At 38.1% G+C, this 22,500-nt stretch overlaps 1 pseudogene; it reads left to right on the forward strand.

The window, feature by feature from the left end:
* Nucleotides 1-633: 633 nt before the first annotated feature.
* On the forward strand, nt 634-3,273 carry LOC147468979 (uncharacterized; annotated as a pseudogene).
* The last annotated feature ends 19,227 nt before the right edge of the window (nt 3,274-22,500 follow it).

Here is a 22,500-nt window from a genome sequence, read left to right on the forward strand (position 1 = left end):
TTTTCTCGGGTTGTCTTATTAATTTTTCTTCCACGAAAAATATTGGCAGTTGCTTTTAGTTCTACGGACTCATTTAGTTAAATGATCAAGAAGTGCACTTCAGTTTCCTTATCTTCTAGTAATCATATATTATCGAGAGTGAGGGGGTGCTGGACTGCCTATGTGTGACTACAGGATATGCTCGGGTCGGAAAGGTTGGGAAACGCCACTCGAGTTCCATATATTTCCTTCGACGAGGGCCCGGAATTGTTTTATTCTAAATAATGCATATGTTCTAATTGATGTGTATTTACCGAAATATAAAGCTAGCTTTTGTAAAACAGTTGAATAATACCCGCACATTCGGTAGTATAAAGTCAAATACCTAAAGTAGATAAATACGAATGATTTGCTGTTTATATTCTTCTTATTAAAAAACAAGCACATGAATAATATCTGTTAGGTCATTTTTTAGAATAAATAGCGAGCAAAATCAAAATTGAACATTTTAATTGAACGTTTTAATTATCAACTTTTAAGCCCTTCTTAGATTCATCTCCTGCCAAATCACTCCTAGATAGGTATAAATGAATATCGGCCTTTTAGAAAGACCTGTAACACGTATTTACCTTTTACTCAACTTGCGTCGTCAACATGCATTACACCTATCATATCGATCAGGAAGAAAAGTGTTGCTACTCTATGGTTGCTTTGCAATTAGGAGTCATTTCAGAGTATGGTTGACCGCTCTGACTTAACTAAAGGGACATTGCACAAATTCCTAATAAGAACACTCATTTTATGACCAAGAAAACGATTTTCTAAGTTTGCTGATGGATTCCAAAGGAAAACTGGGTTTCCTGGAGCTGTGGGCGCCATCAATGGTACATATATACTGATACCAGATCCCTTGCAAAATGGAGAAGGCTATATAAACAGGAAGGAAGTATTCAGCTACAAGCAATCTGTGATTGCAACTCGAGGTTTCTGGAATATTTCTCTGGATTCACTGGAAGCGCACACGATGTAGAGTATTCATATTTGTGTATATGAATATGTGGAAGTAAAATGATCAAATAAAAGTCTTACCTCATATTATCTTATTGACTTTGTGAATATCACAAGTTTCATGTATGCGAATTTATATTGCCTGTACACGCCCACCCACATGCACATGCACATGCACATACGCATGCAAATGCGCGCACACACACACACACACATATATATATGTATATGTATATAAATATGTATATATATGTATATATGTATATGTATATGTATGTATATATATATGTATATATATATATATATATATATATATATATATATATATATATATATATATATACATTTATATGTATATATATGTATATATATACATATATATGTATATATATATGTATATGTGTATGTATGTATGTATGTATATATATATATATATATATATATATATATATATATATATATATATATATATATATATACATATGTGTGTGTGTGTTTGTTTGCGTATGTGTGTGTCTTAAGAAATAAAACGTCCCAAAAGTCTAATTTCATGTATGTTGCCTTCTATTAAAATATTAAAAAAGAAATTTAATTTTCCATATCCTATCATTTGCTCAAAAATATGAAATCACACTTTTTCTTGCATATATAAAATATAAACATAATATGATTTCACAAAATTAAATAGTTCTGGAATGACAAAAGAAAATCTTGATATCACGTTTTTTCGAGAAATGTTTCAGACACCTTACATGAAGTTAATGATAATGAGCAAGTATATCACAAAACATTAATGTAAACATGATAAATGACATTTTTGAGTTTATTGACTTAACATACTCCTCCCTTTTCATCACCTCTGGATCGAGATCTGGTATTCTATATGGACTTCCTAAGATTCACAAAGCTAATGTCCCCATGAGACCTATCATTTCTACTATTGGAACTATAAATTATAACGTCAAAAATTTTCTTTCCTATTCTGAAAAGTCTCACTATTAATAGTTACACCATCCAGAATACCTTCACTGTTTTGAATGATTTAATGAACATTGATAATGCTGATAATTTTGTATTAGCGAGTTTTGACGTCACCAACCTTTTCACTAATGTCCCCCTTGATGAAACCTTATCAATTATTATGGACACTCTTTTTAAAGACAAACTTGAAATCCAGGGATTAGATAAAATAAACTTCAAGAAACTTCTAGACATAGCCACTATTTTGTTTTATTTTAATGGCAGTAGCTATGGGTAGCCCTTTAGGTCCGACTCTTGTTAACATTTTTAAGTGTTACTTTGAAAGCATTTGGCTAAATAATTGCCCTGAAAGTTTTAAACCTTGCCATTATTTCAGATATGTTGATGACACGTTATTGCTTTTCAAATCCAGAGACAGTATCAATAAGTTCCTTGACTACGTGAATGCTAAACACCCTGATATAAAATTCACACATGATGTTGAGGTAAATGGGAGTCTCCCTTTTCTAGATGTTGAATTTTCTCGTGAAAATAACTCTTTTACTTCGTCAATCTACAGAAAACCAACTTATACTGGATTAACTACTAAATTTGATTCTTACATACCTTTGAAATATAAGAGTAACCTTATCTGTATTTTAGTATATAGAGCATTCAAGATTTCAAAGAATTTTTTGATTTCCCATAATGAAATTACTCATATTTTAGATATACTTGGAAAAATGACTTCCCTCTTAATTTCATACATAGCTTGGTAAAAAGAACTTTAAATAAGTTAATGATACCCATGACCACTCCTCTTACTTTACCCAAAGATGTTCTATATATTAAACTTTCATATCTTGGTTTATTTAGTCACAGTTTAGAAAGAAAATTAACAAAGGTTGTCCATAAAAGTTACTCAACTGTTAGATTAAAGGGTCATATATACATCTTCCTTAACCATTGGCAGTTTATTCAAATTCAAGGACAAAATTCCTAAATCTTTACGTTTTTCTATCGTCTATAAATTCACTTGTAGTAGCTGTAATGCTTCTTATGTGGGAAAAACTTCTCGCAATTTGTTTATGCGTATTGAAGAACTTAAAGGTTTTTCTTTTAGGAACAACAACTTACCCAACAAAATCCTCAATAAGAAGCCATTCTTCAACAAATAATCATCCATTTGACTAGGACTCCTTTGAAATTCTACACTTAGCACATACAGATTATGATTTGAATATACTGGAAAGCCTTTGGATTTGGAAATTAAAACCGAATCTCAATGAATATTTATCTTCTACTGATATCGAAACTTTAAAATAGTATTCCATTACCCATTTTCTCTTTTTCGCATTCCGATAGGATTTTGTTTGTCTCTCGGAACGCCCAGACGCTCCATTACCTCGTTGAAGCCTAGACATGGACGTTAAGCTCCTGTATTTTTCAGTGTTCTGCTTTGTCATCTTGGTTAGTATTATTCCAATCTGCTTAAATTGTCTCATGTATTATCTTTGACCTTTATAGATAACATTTGATGATTTTAGGATGTAATATTCATGTTATAATAGACTTTTTGTCCAACCGGCTTTTGTCACTCGGACGCTTGGGCCCTAGTCACATGTTCACTCATTAGTTTTTATCAGTTTCTCTGTGATATTACTTAGTACATTTATAATAGAATCATATCTTTACAGTGTTGTGAATGATCTTATAACATTTAGCTGTAATTCAATCTTGTAAACTATATAATTTGTTGTTTCACGGCTAGTGTGTATCTACTAGTTTTACTGTTACTGAAATTATTTAATTGAAATTTGAATATACTCCTTGTATGTTAATCGTTTTCTGTAATATTCCCATTTTGGTAATATGATAATAGTTTACCTTGTAATTTTTCTGGTTCCTATGGTAATTACCACTATTAACATGTAATTATATGTTATATTATTGTATAAATCATTGAAGGATAATTTTAAATCTTTTCTTTACAGTAAATACCACTGAAGATCAGTGTTTAAACACTCGAACCGTTTGGTTACCAAGTTTATATATAGAAGATTTTGAAGAAAGATTTGTCTGTTGTCTCAAAGCTGGAAAAAAGGATGTTCTGGCAACATTGATCCTAAGATTCATTATCAGCCTCCGCTTCCCAGCTGGAAGTTACACAGCTAATATTATCAGAAAAAGGTATGGTGATCAAGTGTTAAAAGTATATAGAGCTATCAAAAATGTTCATTCTAAGCGAAAAAAAAGTACAATATGACATAATATTTTTGAAAGAATGTTTAAAGAATAAGCTTATCCCTAATTTGTTTGAGATTTAAATTATGGAAATATAACAGGGCGTGTAAGACTTTCCAGAACAAATTCTTGGAGATTGAAATCAAATTTAAATCCAAAGAATTTAATAAACATAAAAGTAAAGTTTCGGATCCTGAAGCCGAATTAAGACGATCTATTTCTTTTTTGGATTTCAATCATCTAAGATTTACGGGAAGTTGCAATTTAGTTGCTTTGAGAAATGTACAGAAAATAAATGATTTTACTTAGGCTCAAGCAAACCTCATGAGTCTCTTGACCCCAATAAGGTTGTTTTAATCATTCATATGTTAATTTATCACAAAATTTGGAATGTTTACTAGGCAAAGGTTGGAAATTTGGTATGCCTCCTTCGAAACTAAAGTTCTCTCATTTCTTTTTATCATTTGAAAAATTACTCCGATCTTTAAATCATCATAAGCCTTCCAATATCTTTCCCGAAACTGGAAATCATGTTAAATGTCATAAAAAAACTGGCCTTTTCTTTATACTGCTATGCCAGTGAGTCTTCTTTGTCTGTGTAAACATGTGTCAACAGGATAACATGATGCAAGAGTCGGGGTGAGAGGAGCGGAGGAACAAAGTCAGGACAGACGCAGTTTGGTGCTCCTGCTGTGAAGACCTCGCATGTGCTCCTTGTGACCTGAGATACCTTGTGTTGCACTGTTATAAGCCTATATTGTGTAGTGTGATGTGCTGGTTCCCCCTGTATTGTGGGTATTATTGGATAAAGACGCAACCACACGTAGCAAAAAAACAAACCTTTCGGCATGACGTAGCTTTAATTACGACGTAACACCATAAAACCCAGGATATATTTTTTTGAAAACAATTAAAAAACGAGTAACGGGAGAGATAATTCCACTGCCTTATCAAACATCTGACTAAAAAATATCGGCTCTGCGCATGCGTTGGCACCTATGGAAATACAAAAAAGTATCGATAGAAGGCAATACTGTCACGTGATAATAATAGCACCAATAAAGAAACAATAGGTCTAATCGACAAAATGATCGACCAATCACAGAGAATTGAACATAGAGTCTGGGTCCTTGCTTGAATTTCAAAATCAGTTTCGAGATGGCTATATTGTGTGCAAGATGTAGGTACACTCCGTGGGAATTCATAATTTTTTTTTATAAAGATAAAGCTGCATCACTGAAGTTATGACGCAACCACAGTACTCTGCCAATGGAAGTGCAGTGCAAAAACTGTAAATTACCTTGTACCTTCCAGTCAGAGAAGGCCAGGTAGTATTGTGGCCGTTGGAGCAAAATGCCTAAAACAAAGAAAAGAAAGCAGCGTGACTTCACCGTCAGTAATTACAAGGGCACCTTCCTCCACGGAGTTCACCTGTAACAGTGGGAGGTAGTTTGCTTTATCAATCACTGGCTGCAGAAGGACTGGGACCACCACGGGATTTTTGAAAATCTTGGCTGGGCCCAGAAGACAAGTGTTGATTGGCAAAGCTTCTGATCAGAAGTTACAGAAAATTAGTTAGCAATCCAGGAGCCAATCGGTGGGGAAGGTGTAAAAATTGACGAATCTTGCTTTGGAAAAAGCAAGGATGGAAGAGGACGTCAACTCAGTAACATCTTGGTGTTTGGGGGTATAGAGAGGGAGGAAAAGAAGAGCTTCCTCATTCCCCTCGTTCCTCCTCTCACTCCGAACAGGAACAAGGAGACGTTGGTTCCCCTTGTTAAAAAGTACATTCTGCCGGTCTCCATCATCCGCAGTGACGGTTGGGGAGTGTACCTTTGCCTGGGTGAGGAGGGGTACACCCATCGGGTGATCAACCACTCTGTGGAGTTTGTAGATCCCGGGGATCAGGATATCCACACCCAGAATATTGAAAGACTCTGGCGTGACGTCAAGGAGTGGACGAAGTGGCCTGGCAATTGGCCCGAATATTACGCGCAGTATTTGTCGAAGTACATCTTCGTCAAGAATAATTACTTCTATCAGCAATACGCTCGTGCGCCGCCACCCATCTACAACGAGCCACAACCCGGCCCCTCACACGCCTCCAATTAAGGTAAGAAGTGGTAACACGCAGTGGCCTTAAAAGTGGGAGGGTTCAGTGGGGCAAAGCCCCCCCCCCCCCTTGGCTAGGACAATCCTATAAACTAGGTTGCTTGCTTGCTTGTTGGATTTATTGGCTATCAACCAGCGGCATAGGCCAAGGTTATTAAGCCAATGATTCCATTTTATTTTATCAATCTATATAAGGTCATAAAGTTTTGTCTCCTTTAGAAAAGTGATTACTTTACTTATTATTTTTTCATTATCTGATAGTAAGTTAGATATGTTGAAATTTATGTTTTTGATTTGGAAATAATTTTTTATGGTTTGTCTTTTATTGTTGTAGTGGTGGCATGTTATGAAAATATGTTTAATTGACATGGTGGTATTGCAGTATGGGCATTGAGGAGGGAAACTTTTTTCTATATAGGGAGTGAGGTGTGTGTAGCGTGTGGCATTGACCCTTAATCGGGCCAACACCACCTCCTCCCTTCTAATTTTTCTGTGGGCTGTGTCCCACATTTTAATTTCTTCCTTTGTTTTATTGTAGATTGTGAGGTCGGTCCACTCACTCTGCCACAGGAGATGGATTTTTGCTTTTATAAAAGAGACAAAACACCTGAGATCTGTGCGGACAATACCAGGCTCCATATCATCAGTCGACCCGGCTAGTTTGTCAGCCTGTTCATTGCCATGGATACCCGAATGTCCAGGTACCCATATCAGCTTGATTGATTTATTGGCACTATGTAATTTACGAATGATATTACCCTGTATTTCATTATTAGTGGTTTCTAAGGATTTAATGGCTTTAAGTGAACTTAACGAGTCTGAAAATATGACTATTCTATCGTGGGTCGTCGATAGGGCAAAATCTAAAGCTTTATCTATTGCAAAAAGTTCGGCAAGAAAGATCGATGTATGATTCGGCAATCGAAATCTCAACTGACATTCAGTCGACCATACACCCGCACCCACACACTCGTCTGTCTTGGACCCGTCGGTATATAAATGAAAAAAGGAAAGATGTTTAATTAGGATCTCTCTGAACCTCTGGCGTACCTCCACCTCCGGCACCGTGGCTTTGGCCGATGGTAGCCAGTCTAAAACGGTGGTGAAATTGGGTGTCTCCCACGGTGCTATATTTGATTTAACCAGGGTATCAATGGTAGAGAGATCTATACCGACTTTATCTGTGAGGTCATGGAGTCTATTGCCCAGCGGCTTCCCGCCGCGTTGCTGGGGCCCTACCTGCCGGCGCAAAACATCCCTATTTGGATGCTGGGGCTGCCTGGCTACCTTGGCGGCATAAGTCAGCTCAAGCTGGCCGCGTCTAAGACGGAGGGGAGGTACTCCCGACTCTACCTCTAGGCGCTCAATGCGAGTGCACTTAAGGGCTCCAAGACAGACGCGTAAACACGCATTCTGCACGACATTCAAACCTTTCAGAGTTGAGCTCGTTGCCGAGCCATACACGATTGACCCATAATCTACTTTAGACCTAATCAGGAATTTATATAACATCAGTAAAGACTTTCTATCAGCTCCCCATTTGTGTCCAGAAATGCACTTTAATAAATTGAGTGCTTTTTGACATTTATTCTTTAACTGACCAATGTGGTCTTTCCAATTCAATCTACTATCAAAGAGTAGACCAAGAAATCTAGCTGAATTTTGAATAGGTATTGGATGGTTGTCTAGAGTTAGCCTGATGTTGGGCTTTCTCCTATGTGTAAAAACCACGCCAATACTCTTTCTAATGGAAAACTTAAAACCCCACTGGAGGCCCCAGTTATGAATCATATCCAGTGCCAATTGGATCCGATTTGCCGAGAACTCTGCATTATTGCTGGAGTGCCATAATGCACAATCATCGGCGTACAGTGAGCATTTAAGATTTCGAGGAGATGGTAAAATGTCATTTATCATACATAAAAATAAGGTGGGAGACAAGACACTTCCTTGTGGGACCCCGTTTGCCTGGACAAAAATGTCCGAGAAAGTGACGTTGTCGGAAAATAATTTGACAGAAAAAGTTCTGTCAGAAATGAAATTTTGGATAAAACAAGGCAAGTTTCCACGTAATCCGAAAGCATAAAGTTTTCTGAGTAGGCCATGTCGCCATGTCATGTCGTAGGCTTTTTCTATATCTAAAAATACTGAAATCAAAAAATGCTTTTTGGCAAATGCCTCATGAATATGACTTTCCAGTTTTACTAGTTGATCGAGAGTTTGACGTCCCTTTCGGAAGCCGCACTGCTCGTCAACTAGTAAATTCCTGGTATTTAAAAAATGCAATAGCCTACTATTAACAATTCTTTCCATGACCTTGCATAAGCAGCTTGTCAACGCAATTGGGCGGTAAGAAATGGCGGATCTGGGATTTCCCCCTCCTTTCAATATGGGAATGATGTGGGCGAAGTGCCATGAATTTGGAAAAGTCTGGCTTTTCCAAATATCATTGTACACTTCTAGCAACTTAATCATGTCATCATGATTAAGATGCTTTATCATCTCATATCGAATCTCATTGGGGCCTGGGGATGTTCCTCTACAGGCTTCTAGGGCTCGGACAAGCTCATTCATTGTAAGATCTTTATTGTAATCAAAGTTATCTCCTGTGACAAAGTGAATTGGTTGCAGCTCGGCTGCTTCCTTGGTTGTCAGGAATGCAGGATTGTAGTTTTCCGAGCTGCTTGTATAAGAGAACTGCCTGGCGATTATGTTAGCTATGTCTCTAGGTGAATCGTAATTATTTCCCTCATGAATGATATTTCTGATTTTTATTGATACTTTTTTTCTATTTATTCTATTGACTGTGGACCAAACCTCTGATAACTTGGTGTTACTATTAATTGTAGAGACAAAGCTTCGCCAGGAGTCTCTTTTGGCTTGTCTGATTGTTCTACGAGCCCTAGCTCTCGCTTGTTTGTAATTGCGAAAGTTCTCGTTTGTAATGTTATTATGGAAAAGCCTGTAGGCCCTATTTCGTTCACATAGCGCCCTGCGGCAATCTGGTGTCCACCATGGAACTCTATGCTTAACGCTATCTGTCGAAGTCTTAGGGATGGTTGCCATTGCTGCATTTATAATACAATTTTGAACATTGTTTACTTTATCATCAATGGTTTCTCCAACAACTTCAAGCTTGACGCTCCTTGTGAAGGCGACCCAATCTGCTCTTTTTACGTTAAATTTGGGTGCTGAAGGCGTCCTCGTTGTGTCGCATGAATATTGAATACAAATAGGAAGGTGATCGCTTCCCAACGAGTCGTCAATGGTGTGCCACAGGCACTTGGCTGCTAGTGTTGAAGAGACCAGTGATAGATCAATAAAGCTCAAATTACCGGTATTATCGTCTATTCGCGTTGGACTACCATCATTTAGAAGAACCAGATCAGAGTCGTTGATCAACTTAACTACTTGCTCACCTCTACCATTCACCCGCAGGGAACCCCATGATGTATGACGAGCATTAAAATCACCTAAAATTAATTTATTATTTGGCAGACTGTCCTGAATAGCAAAAAGCTCATCATAGATCAGCATTTTATCAGGTGGACAATAAACTGAGCATATAGTCAGATACGTGTTATTGAATTTTACTTTGCATGCGACGTGTTCCAAAGTAGAATTAATCGTCACTTCAATGAAAGGGAGATTCTGGTGGATGTACATGGCGACTCCGCCTCCACCCCTTCCCTCTCGGTCTTTTCTACAAAAATGGTAGTTTCTTAGCGATACGACCTCGTCAGAGACTTGGTCGTTTAAATGGCTTTCTTGTAGAACGATAATATCGGGAGCATAGGACGAGGCTAATAATCTAAGGGAATTTAATTTTGATCTAAGACTTCGACAGTTCCATTGTATAATGGTATACGCGTGGATTACGTTTTATGGGGTTTGGAAGTGCCTTGTCCGGCGGTTTTTATTTTCTTTTTTTGGGAGGGAGGCGCCTCCTCTCCCTCGCTTCTCGAGGGCCTCTCTCGGGAATTTTTGGAAACAGTAGCCTCCACTAGAGAGACGCCAGGCAGAAGATGATCTGTTCTTACGAGCAGAACTACCACCAGACGAAGTTCTAGTAGGGGTCGCCTGGACTAAGAGGTGTGATCCAGATTGTGATTTGGTATCATCCTCCTTATGATGCTTTTTTTGCTGGGTTGATTCAGCAAATTCCTTTATTGTTTTAGTCAATTCCTTAACCTGATTCATTAAATTTTTAACCGTTTCCTTTAATTCCGAAATTTCCTGGTCCTTAGCTGCGAGCTGCTGACTAATACTGCTTGCATTGGAAACGTTGTTAGTTACAGCTGAGGCGTAAGAAGTATTGGGTTTGCTTGTCAAACCTTCCACTTTCTTCTTGGCCTCACGGTAACTAACATCGTGTTCTCTCATGTATGCCAATGTCTCAGTCTCCGTCTTCAGGCTGCTGCATTCAGCAGAGCCTGACTGATGGGGACCTCCACAGTTAGCACACTTGAGGGTCTTTTCCTTGCATGTAGTAGTATCATGAGCTCCAGCACATTTACCGCATATAAATTTATCTGTATCTTTATCATTGCATCGTAATGAGGTGTGTCCAAATTTTTGGCATCTATTGCAATGCATTGGTTTTTGGATATAGGGTCGAACTTGAACGATCTCATACCCAACTTTAACAGTACTTGGAATTTTGTTTGAAGAAAAAGTCAAGAAACACAATCCGGTTTTTACTCGCACATCTCCATCTTTCTTAGCCAAACAATTTACGTCTACTACGCTCTGGTCTTTCATGGCCTCAAGAATTTCACTTTCTTCCATTGTCCTCAAATCCCTGTGAAAGATTACTCCCTTACAGGTATTTGGGCCAACAGGAATAGTTACTTTAACTTGCAGGTCATGAATCTGCGTCAGTTTAAGTAAATTCTTAACCTGAGATTTAAATTGTAATTTAACAAGGAGGCTTCCATCTCGCAATTTTCGGACAAAATCAAACCCGCCTTCCACTTGACCATCAAGGACCTTCTTGATGATAAAGGGGTTGACATTCTGCAAGGATTGATTTTCTTTCACGCATCGAATGTTCAAGCACCTTGCATTCTCTGGAGGGATATCAATATGTCTTCTGGGTCGGTCATTGGTCGGGGTTCCATTTTTGGTCAAATTTGTCTTAGAAAGAGTCTGAGTCGCCCCTCCTCCTTGGGGAGGAGGAAGGGTAGCCGGGGGATCAATCATGCTAGGGTGTCGGACCAGGTCCGATCCCTGGGCCAAAGCCCATTGTCCTGAAAGGACTACCTTTCCCTTAACTATTGTATATCAACCTAATCCCAATAGCTAAGAGAGGATAAAAAAACAAGTCTTTCGTTATACGTCCTCGCCCCCCCTTAGTGGAAGCCTGGCTGCTTTCTCCAGTACCAACTAAGGGATCGGAGTTGGTGTGTAAGGCACCTTCCTACCGCCGAACCTGCCTATTGCGAGGGACGGTAAGTCACTGCCCACCCCCCAAGCGAATACAGGAGCTCACAAGGAGACTCCCGTAGGCTCAGGAAAGTCACACCAGAAAAATAGAAAAAATTCAGGGGGAGAGAAAAGTTGCGCCCGAAGGACGCCCCAGGCTACTGGGCCTCCCTACCCAGGGGTCACAGCCCGTAAGGGCTAACCTGTGGTAGAAGAGAGCTGCGGGTCTGGGGTGGGGGCTGACTACTCTACTGTAGTCTCGTGTCACCTTCAAAATCAAAGCACTGAAGGTGCAGGCAAAGCACTAAAAGTGCAAAAAGTCTGGAAAACAGTGTTTACTCTACTTTGTTTACTTTACTTCAACCGAGAAACAATAATGTCGAGCGTGACAAGAGGCCCTGATAAACAGGGTAACTCCAGTGGCACAAGACTTATGTTTTATTGCTTCTAAGTTCTCACCGAGGTGTTGACCATACAAAGTTTCATTCACGAGTGTAAACTAGGCTAGGATAATTTAGGTTTATGGGTTGGGTTTTGATTACGAAAAAGTTAAATTTCCCGCCAGAAATCGTTTAGTTCCGTATTGATGGTGGCGCGCGCGTGGGGAGGGAAGGGGAGTGTAACTCAGCAATGAAAGGTTTCCGATGGGAATGAGTAGCGAAACTATGAAACAGAACGAAAACTACCAGAAAAATATTGTGTCGAGCCTAGAGGATTGGTTGCGTCTTTATCCAAATTTACTGCATTGTGCCCATAGATTAGTGTACTTGGAAAGAACTAAATTTAATAAAGGATAGACGTGTTATTGCGTGTTTACTTCATGCCCTGCCTCGCCTCGTGTTGTTTTCCCCTCGAGGGGTCCGGGGCGCTATGGTGTTCGGTGCCTCTTAGAGCTGTTCTGTGTTTACGACCCTGTGGTTAGCACGCCGTCTGCCTAGCCCTCCTGGTGTTGGTGGGTGAGAGGTGGGGCAATCAGCGTAACAGTGGTGTCAGGAGTAAGATTTGTGATATTTGAACAGTGAGACGCGCCAATTTATCATGTCCAAAGATGGCAGCCATGAGGGAGAAGAGGATATGAATGAGGCAGGCACGAGTGAGGTGAAGCCGAGCCAGATGGACCTGATCACTGCCATGCTGGCCGGTATGAGGGAGGAAATGGCACAGAGGGCAAAGGAGCAGGCGCAGTATCTAGTCGAGATGCAGGCAAGGAAGGCAGAGGAACAGTTCTGCCATCCTGTTGAGGTGTTACAGAGCAATCTCGCATCTGTGAAGATGGAAACTCAGCAGTACATCGATAAAGCCTGCGACAGCGTGAAGAGTGTGCTGCTAGAGGAGGTGCTGACTCTGAAAGGTGAGGTTCAGGACCTGAGGGAGGAGGTGAAGGCAGAAAGGCGGCGGCACGAGGTAGCAACGTCGCACATGGAGAAGGCGGATGAGGTTCTGGCAGCCGATGCCAGAGTGGCGGATTTACTGGGGTCTGCCTGCATGGCAGGAAGCCCCCGGGCCTCGCAGCGTCATGTCGGAGCCAGTGGCCGCTGCAGGAGAACACTACCTTTTTATTTCACAAATCCATAATCACTACTATCAGTGGCAGGGCCATCTCAACTGATACCAGGGTCATCAAGTATGCTCCTGCCACAGTTTTCTATGACAATGATAATAGAGGATTACCATATAGACAATGATTATTATATACGAATAGATGATTCTACAGAAATTACACACAGACAGATCTTTGAGGAAGAACTATCTCAGGATTTATAAGATCCAGAAGTTTCTCTTACATGAACTGGCAAGAAATCTACTGCAGATGGGTAGTCTCAAATCCCCAGAAAGAGGAGAGTGGACAGGAAAACCCCAGTGGATGAAAAAAAAATTGTACCTGAAATGATTAAGATACAAACTGTTATAAGAGATAGCTTAAAAGATCTTGTTCTGATTACTGAGAGTGGAGCAGCTGTTTTTGAAATTATTACCAATGTGCTGGAAAAAAAATCCAAAGTTATTGGTTGATTACTTTGAATGACATACATTATTATAGTAAAGTTTGTAGTACTGAAAGTTTCTTTAGCCAAAGTGAAATTATTATTTTTTGTTTAATTTCGTTTTGTATTGGATGTAAATAACTTCATTTTTTGTTTAGTAAGCTCATTAATTTTAAACAAGTTTTACATATTCCATTCTAGTCTGCTTTATTACTGATATTTAGGATACTTTATATTTAGCAACAGATATGTTGTGCATGTGTTCCTTTTATTCAGGGTCTTGTGTCTCTGTTGCCATTTTTCTTTATTTTGTATATATATATTTATTTTTCTATTTTCTAGTCAGTGAATTAATTGTATGAAAACTAAGATCTTTATATTTCAAGCTTTTTTTTTGTGCACACGCCCCCCCCCCCCCCACACACACACACACAGGGTGAGTGAGTGAGTGCATGTGTGCTTGAGTGAGATTAGCTCTCTTTCTTTAGAAACTGTGTTTTTTCTTTCAGGCCAATTAATAAAATGTAGTTGTAATTATTATGTGATATCAAAGGTGCAACTTTACGTGAATTTTGTAAAATGTACAGGAGTTACATATTTATCCTACAGACTAGCTTAGTTAATATTTTCATATGGAGTATAATAAATACTATATTTTCAATTTAGTAATAAAATAAAAAAATATGTGTATTTTCTTTAGCCTTTAGTATGCAGAGTACATAAAAACAAGTAAAAATCATTTATATACATATCAAAACTATGCAACCACAATAATAACCTACTGGGAAATAAACCAAGAAATTTTCTTAAATAATTAAACTGAAATACAAATAATTTCATTATATATCATATTCCTGGATTGCTTTAACTATGATGAAGAGCTTAACTGAAGTCTGCTAATACTATTGAATTGAAAAACCTTATCACTTAATACAAACGTTGAAATATCTACAATTAACTAAATCATATGTAGATAAGTTCATTTCTAATGCAATGGCCTGTAGCCTGCCCTGCTGTTCTTTGTTTTACTTGTATCTCCATGTCACCATCATTTTCTACAGTTTCATGGTATTCTTATCTTCACGCAGTAATTATGCAAGAGGAGACATGCACTGATCATTTTGGAACATTTAGCAGGACTGTATTGTAGTGTGCCACTAGAAGGGTGTAAGCACCTAAATCTTGATTTTAGGATGGTGGGTCCTGTTATATCTTCCTTCAGCTGGTATATATGGTAAAAGAATCTGGAAGATTTATTATTCATACTTATACACGCTTTATATATTAATAAATCATACTTATATTTTATAAACTGTATATGTTTTAGTTTCACTTAGATGAGTGAACGAATATTAAGATGTATTACAATCAGTATATATTGTGAAAAATGCCTCAATATTTTTAAATTCAAAAACTGTATAATGTATAAATTGTACTCAGGTGATACTTAAGGTCTTAAAGCAAACTTTAAATAAATGAAAGTTTATAATTTATATGGTTACAAGTCTAAAATACAATTTTATGAGCAAAATATTTTACTACATGCTGACACAGGATTCAGTATTATCATTATCCTTTAAAAAAAAATGGAAAGTCATTTACCTAATAAAAAAACACCAAATGTTCCAGCTTGAAAGCGTTAACGAATGAAGCTTTTGGTCCAAATAAAGGCATCATGTGTACTGCCAGGAAGCTTGGGGTTGTAGCTGGTGATTAGTCCACCTGCATTGTAAACAACCAGGACATTTAAGGAGTGGTATCTTTTTCTGTTCGCAAATAAATGCTAATACATAGCAGGAGTTTTCATGGAAACATGGGTGCAACCTAGGAAAGTTGCTCACTTTCGGAAAATCCTCTACAGGCTTCACTCTCCCTGATGGCATTTTGATTTCTCTTCTCGCCTTCCCACACAAAATCCGTCACTGAATTAATAATTCGACTTAGACTTGCCTGTGTCAACCCACAAAAATCTCCATGACACTTTGAAATGTTCCACTAGCATAAAACCGTAGTGATACAAGGACTTGGGTATGAATGGGCATAGCGTGAGACTTTCGAGTACGGCGCCTCAAGGGTCTAGTTCCTCGCAAAGTCTCTCTCTCTCTCTCTCTTTTTTCACATGGCGAATCTGTAATATCTTAACAAATGCTCAGCACTAATTTGAAGAGGATTTAATGGGTCCCTATATCTCCTGTCAACGCCTCAAAGCTCTACCGTGCATATATGCTGCCACAAACTCCATGATAAGATGTAAACAAAGTGCGAATTGTCTGCTTTTCACTGTTAATTGTTATTTTATTGTATCAAGAGGCTTGAGAAAAACAACAACAAAAAAACAATGACGTTCAACAAGCAGAGATACAATTTTACGTAATTTAATGTATATATTCTATCTTAGATAGTCAGTTTCAGGCCTCTTGAAAATGTGTCGTCTATATAATTCGGAATTATTGTCATTTATTTCCGAGTTAAGGCCGTTTAGAGTGCTCTGGAGTAGTCGTAAGTTACGAGGTGTTATGACGTCACAGAGAGGGGTTACGACATCGCAAGTTGTTTTGAGTATCTGGCTCCACACGCTTTACATTGGTCAGAATACTTTGGGGGGTAAAAATACTCGATTAAAAATTATTCCTGAGATGTTATGCCACAGGTTTATTTCTCTTCATCATTTGTGCCAAAAAGATTTTTAAAATTATGACATTGCAGTACAATTAGTGGCCGGAAACTGAAGCTTGCCCGGCAGTATCCGCTACCAGTGAACCGGAATCACAAATTTATGATGACGATGGTACTACTACTAGTATATTAACCATGATGATTAGAATGATAATCAACACCATCATTATGTTATATAAGTGACCATTAAATTGTGATTATTTGTATTGTTATTATTGATGAAGATAATGATAATCATTTTCGTAATGATACTAATCATAATGATAAAGGTAATAACAAGGATGATGATAATGATATCGCTGTCGTTTTCTTATCACCATCACTTTTTTGTCGTAAATATATTCATCATTGTAACTACCACTATTATTATCATAATTATTATCGATATCAAAGCTATTATCAATGTAATTGAATCTAACGTTGGTATCATAATCAATGCTTTATAAAGTGGTGCCAAGTCGCAACCTTCAAGCGCCAGGCGGAGAGCCATGTTCCTGCGACGGTCTGTCATGCTTTATAGGTGACCAAAGGGACTCCTCGCTTCCACGTGCATCCCTCGCCTCTTCGCCTCCACCAACACCAGCCAAGCTTTGGGTCGACACAGCTGGAGTGTGCGGACTTTAGTCATATTGACCACTTGAGCTAATTCCAGGAATTTTCAAACCCGCAGATCAGAATTAGCCAGTGAGAAGTGAGGCGATACATTAAACAATGTTTAGCCTTTAATACCGGGAATTACAGCAAAAGTTATCGTTTCTATTCATTGTTGATTAGAAGATAATAGTTACATCAGCAAAGAAAAAGAGGAATGTCACCATATTTTATAAGAATTTAAAAGAATAGGCTTGTGCCTTTCTTGAATATATATTTTTAAAAGTTACATGTTTTTGTGGCATCAACATATAGTGTCTTTGATACAGCACGATGTTTTTTTTCAATTCTTTTTTGCCCCTCTGGCACCATGCTTAGTCTATTTTTTATGTTTTGTTTATGATTAAATTTTGTGTCTTCATACTACTCACGCTCCTGGTAGACCTACACATCCGTGGATAGTTTGACTTGTGAGGTCGTGGGGGTTCTAATCCTTCAAAATAGCTCCCTCACTCCCTTTTTCGAGTAACAAAAGGGGTCCCATTTTTCCCTAGCCTCTAAGCATGAAGTCTCCCGCTTCATTGGTGACCTCTTTTGGGTTCCACTGTTACATAACTTCACACATTGCTGTATTTTTCGTCAGTAAAATTTATTTTTAGATTATTTTGTATTCTGTGAACAAAGAAAGAAACTAAAATTACGCCTTAAAACCTAAAATGAATAATTAGGCCGTCCTGGGCCCATGATGTGCTTATTAGAAGTGCTTAACAGTCTAGAAGCATAAAAGCAATGAAATACTGGAGGTGATGATAAGTAATCCGGAAGAACTACCTTATGATTCGACTAAAGTTGTTCAAGAACCTCAATCAACAGATGAGGTAATAAATTACTTTTTATTGATCGAAATGCTTTTTGGTATGGGATTATATATACTTAGTGATATCCGAATTGTCTAATATTTTTGTTTATGTACAAGTTCATATTTTCATCATAGGAAATGTACCATCATATTAATCCTTTATTTTTAGTCCTCTTTTAGGGAAGGTTGAAAGGCTTAATCAACATTATATATATATATATATATATATATATATATATATATATATATATATATATATATATGAGGGGGGGTAAAGTTCAGTTCAGGTTATTAGTGTATTATGGTGATGCTCTTGGGTACAATAGCTCCGATCTGCATCTTAGTGATTCCCAAGAACTCTCCCACCCGTGATCTTTTTGTTCTCTGTTTGGCTGACTGTTGTGGGTGGGGACAAAGAAAATAAGGATTACGGTTTTCATTTATTAATGCATAGTATTTTACATCGAATACCACTATTACGAGGTAACACTAGAAATGACACGCATGCTATGTAGCTATGTTAGTAATCCTTATCACGCCCATGCACACTAGTATTAATATGGGTACGTACGTTGACAGGTACGTAAACCGACTAACACACGGTAACACATTCACGCATAGTATCACTGATGATAACACACTCACGCACAACATTCGATAACACACCGTAACCAGTATTCGCACAGTAACCCGTATTCGCACAGTAACCAGTATCCACACGGTAGCCGATATCCACACGGTAGCCGATATCCACACGGTAGCCGATATCCACACGGTAGCCGATATCCACTCAGTAACCGATAACAGCCTAGTACTCGAATAGTTCACATTTCCACTATTTCCTTCTGTGCACTCAGTTGCTTAACGACGAAGAAGAGCGATCGGCGTTGTCGTCGCACTCGGTGGCGCCAGCGGTGCTCGTGACACGTCTCCCAGGGCCAAGACGCCGTAACGACTGCTAGTTCCTTGCTCATCCGTTGCTTGGCGACGAGGAAGACGGGTGGTCGGCGCCAGCGGTGCTCGTGACACGTCTCCGGGGCTAAAGCGCCGTAACGAGCGAGTGGATACGGGCATGCAGGAATCCGCGCCCGTGCTCGTACTCGTACTCGACGTCAGCTCCACGCCTCTCCACGCACTCCGGACTTCTCCTCGTGTTATAGTGATAAGCGGCGCCCAAGGGCCCAAGGACTTGTGGTTAAAGGGTTGTGGCGAAACTTCTCAATCGTCAATATCAGCGGCAGGTCAAGGAATCACGACCTTGCAGCTGGACAGCCGGTGTGGCAAGACCCTTGGAAGGCGGCCTGCCCTGGCCTACGCCCAGGTGCCACTCCACTCATTTGTTCCCAAATATCCTTCAGGTTTCACGCAATGGTGCGCGGCAACTATCCCGTCAAACACATCATGTTTTTATTACTACATCGCACTGTGCTAAGCGTCAAATAATTGTGCGTAAAATGTGTACACAAAATATTCATGAATACACATACCCGACTCATTCACTCACATTCACAGATTCGCACTTGTTAAGACATTAGGTCGTTTGCCCAATTAACATTCGCGCCTCATTTACACTACTGTCTCTTTATCCTTGTATTTGACGTCTTTCATTCCTTCCATATTTTCTTCCCTTACACACACACACACACACACACACACACACACACACACACACACACACACACACACACACACATACACACACACACACATATATATATAAATCTCTATATATATATATATATATATATATATATATATATATATATATATATATATATTCATATATATATATATATACACACACACCAAGAACAAGCTTATCATCACCTAGACAAAAATACCACTTTTTCCTGTGGGGATGTAATAACTGTTTACATCGTTTGAAATCTTTTTATTCCTTCTCTAAGAATAACAACCTTGACATGATTCTTATCTTTTGATAGCCACTGAAACAACTGATCAAAGTGATTGTTGAATTTTATTAATACATTGCCATATATTTTCTATACGAAATTAATGTGGCTAAAACACTCATGATAAGAGTGTAGATTAGATAAAAGTCGCTAAATAAGATTTTCAAGAATAGGTCTGTGGCAACAATGAGATTAACAAAAGCAAATAGTACTTATATTATTGACACAAGATGTAGATTCAGAAGAAAGATATTGCAATAAATGGTATAGGGTAGATACAATAACCCTTAGGTTGATCAGCATGGACATTGCCTTTTCCAAGTATTACACTGCACTTGCTATTTGTTACTTAGTTTCCATACGCAGTCATGGCGTATACACCTAGGGTCTCGAAAAAACATGCACTGGTGTTTGCAACAAAATGGGAGGGATGTTTGTTGAAATTTGCCAGTGGGTTTCCTTCAAGCAATATGGACACCTATTTTTATTCAAAGGCTTGCAATACAGCACATTAACGTTACAGTTGGTATTACAATTTCTTTAATTACTTCATTGCCCTGATATTCTAGGGAGACCAACAGTGATAGCCAATACCTCCACGTCTCAATGAGGCCACCATCGTATTGTACTGCAAAAAAGTGTAGTTTTTCTTTTGTGTTTGAAGTATGGCGTGTTGAAATGGTAATTTAGTTTTTTTCTTTCTTTCACAATTCGTCGTACGTCTGGCAGTGCCTTCACTAAGCAATTTGCGTCTAGGGAGAGTAATGACGTCACCAATCAAACCTTGTGATGTGTTGATGAATGGTGTCAACCAAAGAAGACTCTAGTTTACGACATTAATGATCAGTTATTACATTTAGGAACTGAGGAAAAATGAGGTAGATCTTTTTTTCTGGCTTCTTCTGTTTATAAAAATGTTCAAATCAATATAATCTAGTGCATTTTTTCTGTACTTGCTGTGTTCAGACATAATTACATGATAAATGAAACAAATAAGGATTACTTCTGTAAATAAAGGCGTATAACTTCTTAACGCAAGATATTTAATTATTTAATGATGACGTAATTGTTACGAGAATGATGATAATTATGACTTTAACAAAAGCAATTGTATCAACTGTGACTCGAGTTGTTTGCATTATTGAAAATATCATTATCATTATTTTTTTTTAGAAAGCTACAGATAATTAGTACTCCTTTATAGCTACAGGCATATATAAAACATACTGGATATTACACGCGTAGCGAACAGGTTCATTATACCTTCTCATGCCACATTATGTGTCTCATTATAAAAAAGAAAAAAGAAGAAAAAAAAAAGTTTAGCTGAGAAGGGTAAGAAAGGACGAACAGACAAAATGCAGTGAATGGAAGCAGAAGAGAGAGAAAGACAAAGAGACATATAGTTCCTCTTATTATATCTGTAATTTAACGAGTGAACAATGGTTATAAACATAAATTCCTTGTTTCCTTGTCACAACGCATAGCCACATTATATAGTGAAAGAATAATGGAACACTGCCAAGAACATGCAACTTGGCTACTTTAATCACTTGGATTTCAAAATTGAAAAACGAAAAAAAAGAAAGAAAAAAAAGTTTTTTTCTTGTATAACCTTTCCCTACAGTTTTTGAAAACTTGAGATAACGAAAAAAAAAAAAAATAATAATAAATAAATAGATATAAAATAAATGTAAAAAACAAATTGTGATATTTTCTGGCCCGCGGATATTATGCATTCTAGTTTCAAGGCTGCATAGAATGTCAAGATTTACATAGAAACCTAAATTTGTTTTTGTTTTTTTCCCTTCTATTGTTTTCCTAACGTTGTTTAACATTGGTCGACGGAACAGCTCTACAACTATTATGAACATTAGGAAAATATGGGGATCTAATCGGGTTAGAGAGAGAGGGCGGAGAAGGGTACAAGGTTAAAGGAGAGAGGGAGAGAGAGAGAGAGAGAGAGAGAGAGAGAGAGAGAGAGAGAGAGAGAGAGAGAGAGAGAGAGAGAGAGAGAGAGAGAGAGAGAGATTGAGAAAGATTGAAGAGAAAATGGAGAGAGTTAGGGAAGGGGGAAGCATAAGAGAGTGAGTGAATAAGAGAGGGAGAGGGTTGAAAGTTGAAGAGGAAAGAGAGAGAGAGAGTGGGGGAGGGTAGAAGAATAAATGAGTGAGAGAGAGACTTTCTATTCAATCAGAAAAAATAGTTAATGTTTTGGCATGACAAAGAAAAGAAAATTTCGAACAAAAATGTAACAGCTAAATGCCAATTAAGAAACAAAACAAAAAAACAAAATATAATTGACTTGCAGGATAATGCTTCCACATGCAGAGAGGTGCTCAACAGATATGTAAATACATGAGATATAATAGTATGTTGTATCATTGCTCGGTTAATTCGAGGCAACATTTTCCGTTCCCTTCCCACTTCCCTGCATCCTCGTTCCTATCTCCATCTCACTCACAAAAGCAAAATTCACTACACACTCGAGACCTAAATGTCCGAATTTCAGGTCATCACGCAACTTATGATAGTAAGTTTTCTCGTTTGCATTCTGTTTTTAGATCTCTTTTCATACGTAGGGAGTTATAAGCCTCGAGAGAGAGAGAGAGAGAGAGAGAGAGAGAGAGAGAGAGAGAGAGAGAGAGAGAGAGAGAGAGAGAGAGAGAGAGAGAGAGAGAGAGAGAGAGACGAACTAATTATTTAGAATACAGGCAAACAATCATTCAAAAATATATGAAACTCGCAT

The sequence above is a fragment of the Penaeus japonicus genome, unplaced genomic scaffold (genome assembly GCF_977035675.1).
Source record: "Penaeus japonicus unplaced genomic scaffold, GWHDUDI00000001_assembly GWHDUDI00000025, whole genome shotgun sequence".
Classification (NCBI taxonomy): Eukaryota; Metazoa; Arthropoda; class Malacostraca; order Decapoda; family Penaeidae; genus Penaeus; species Penaeus japonicus.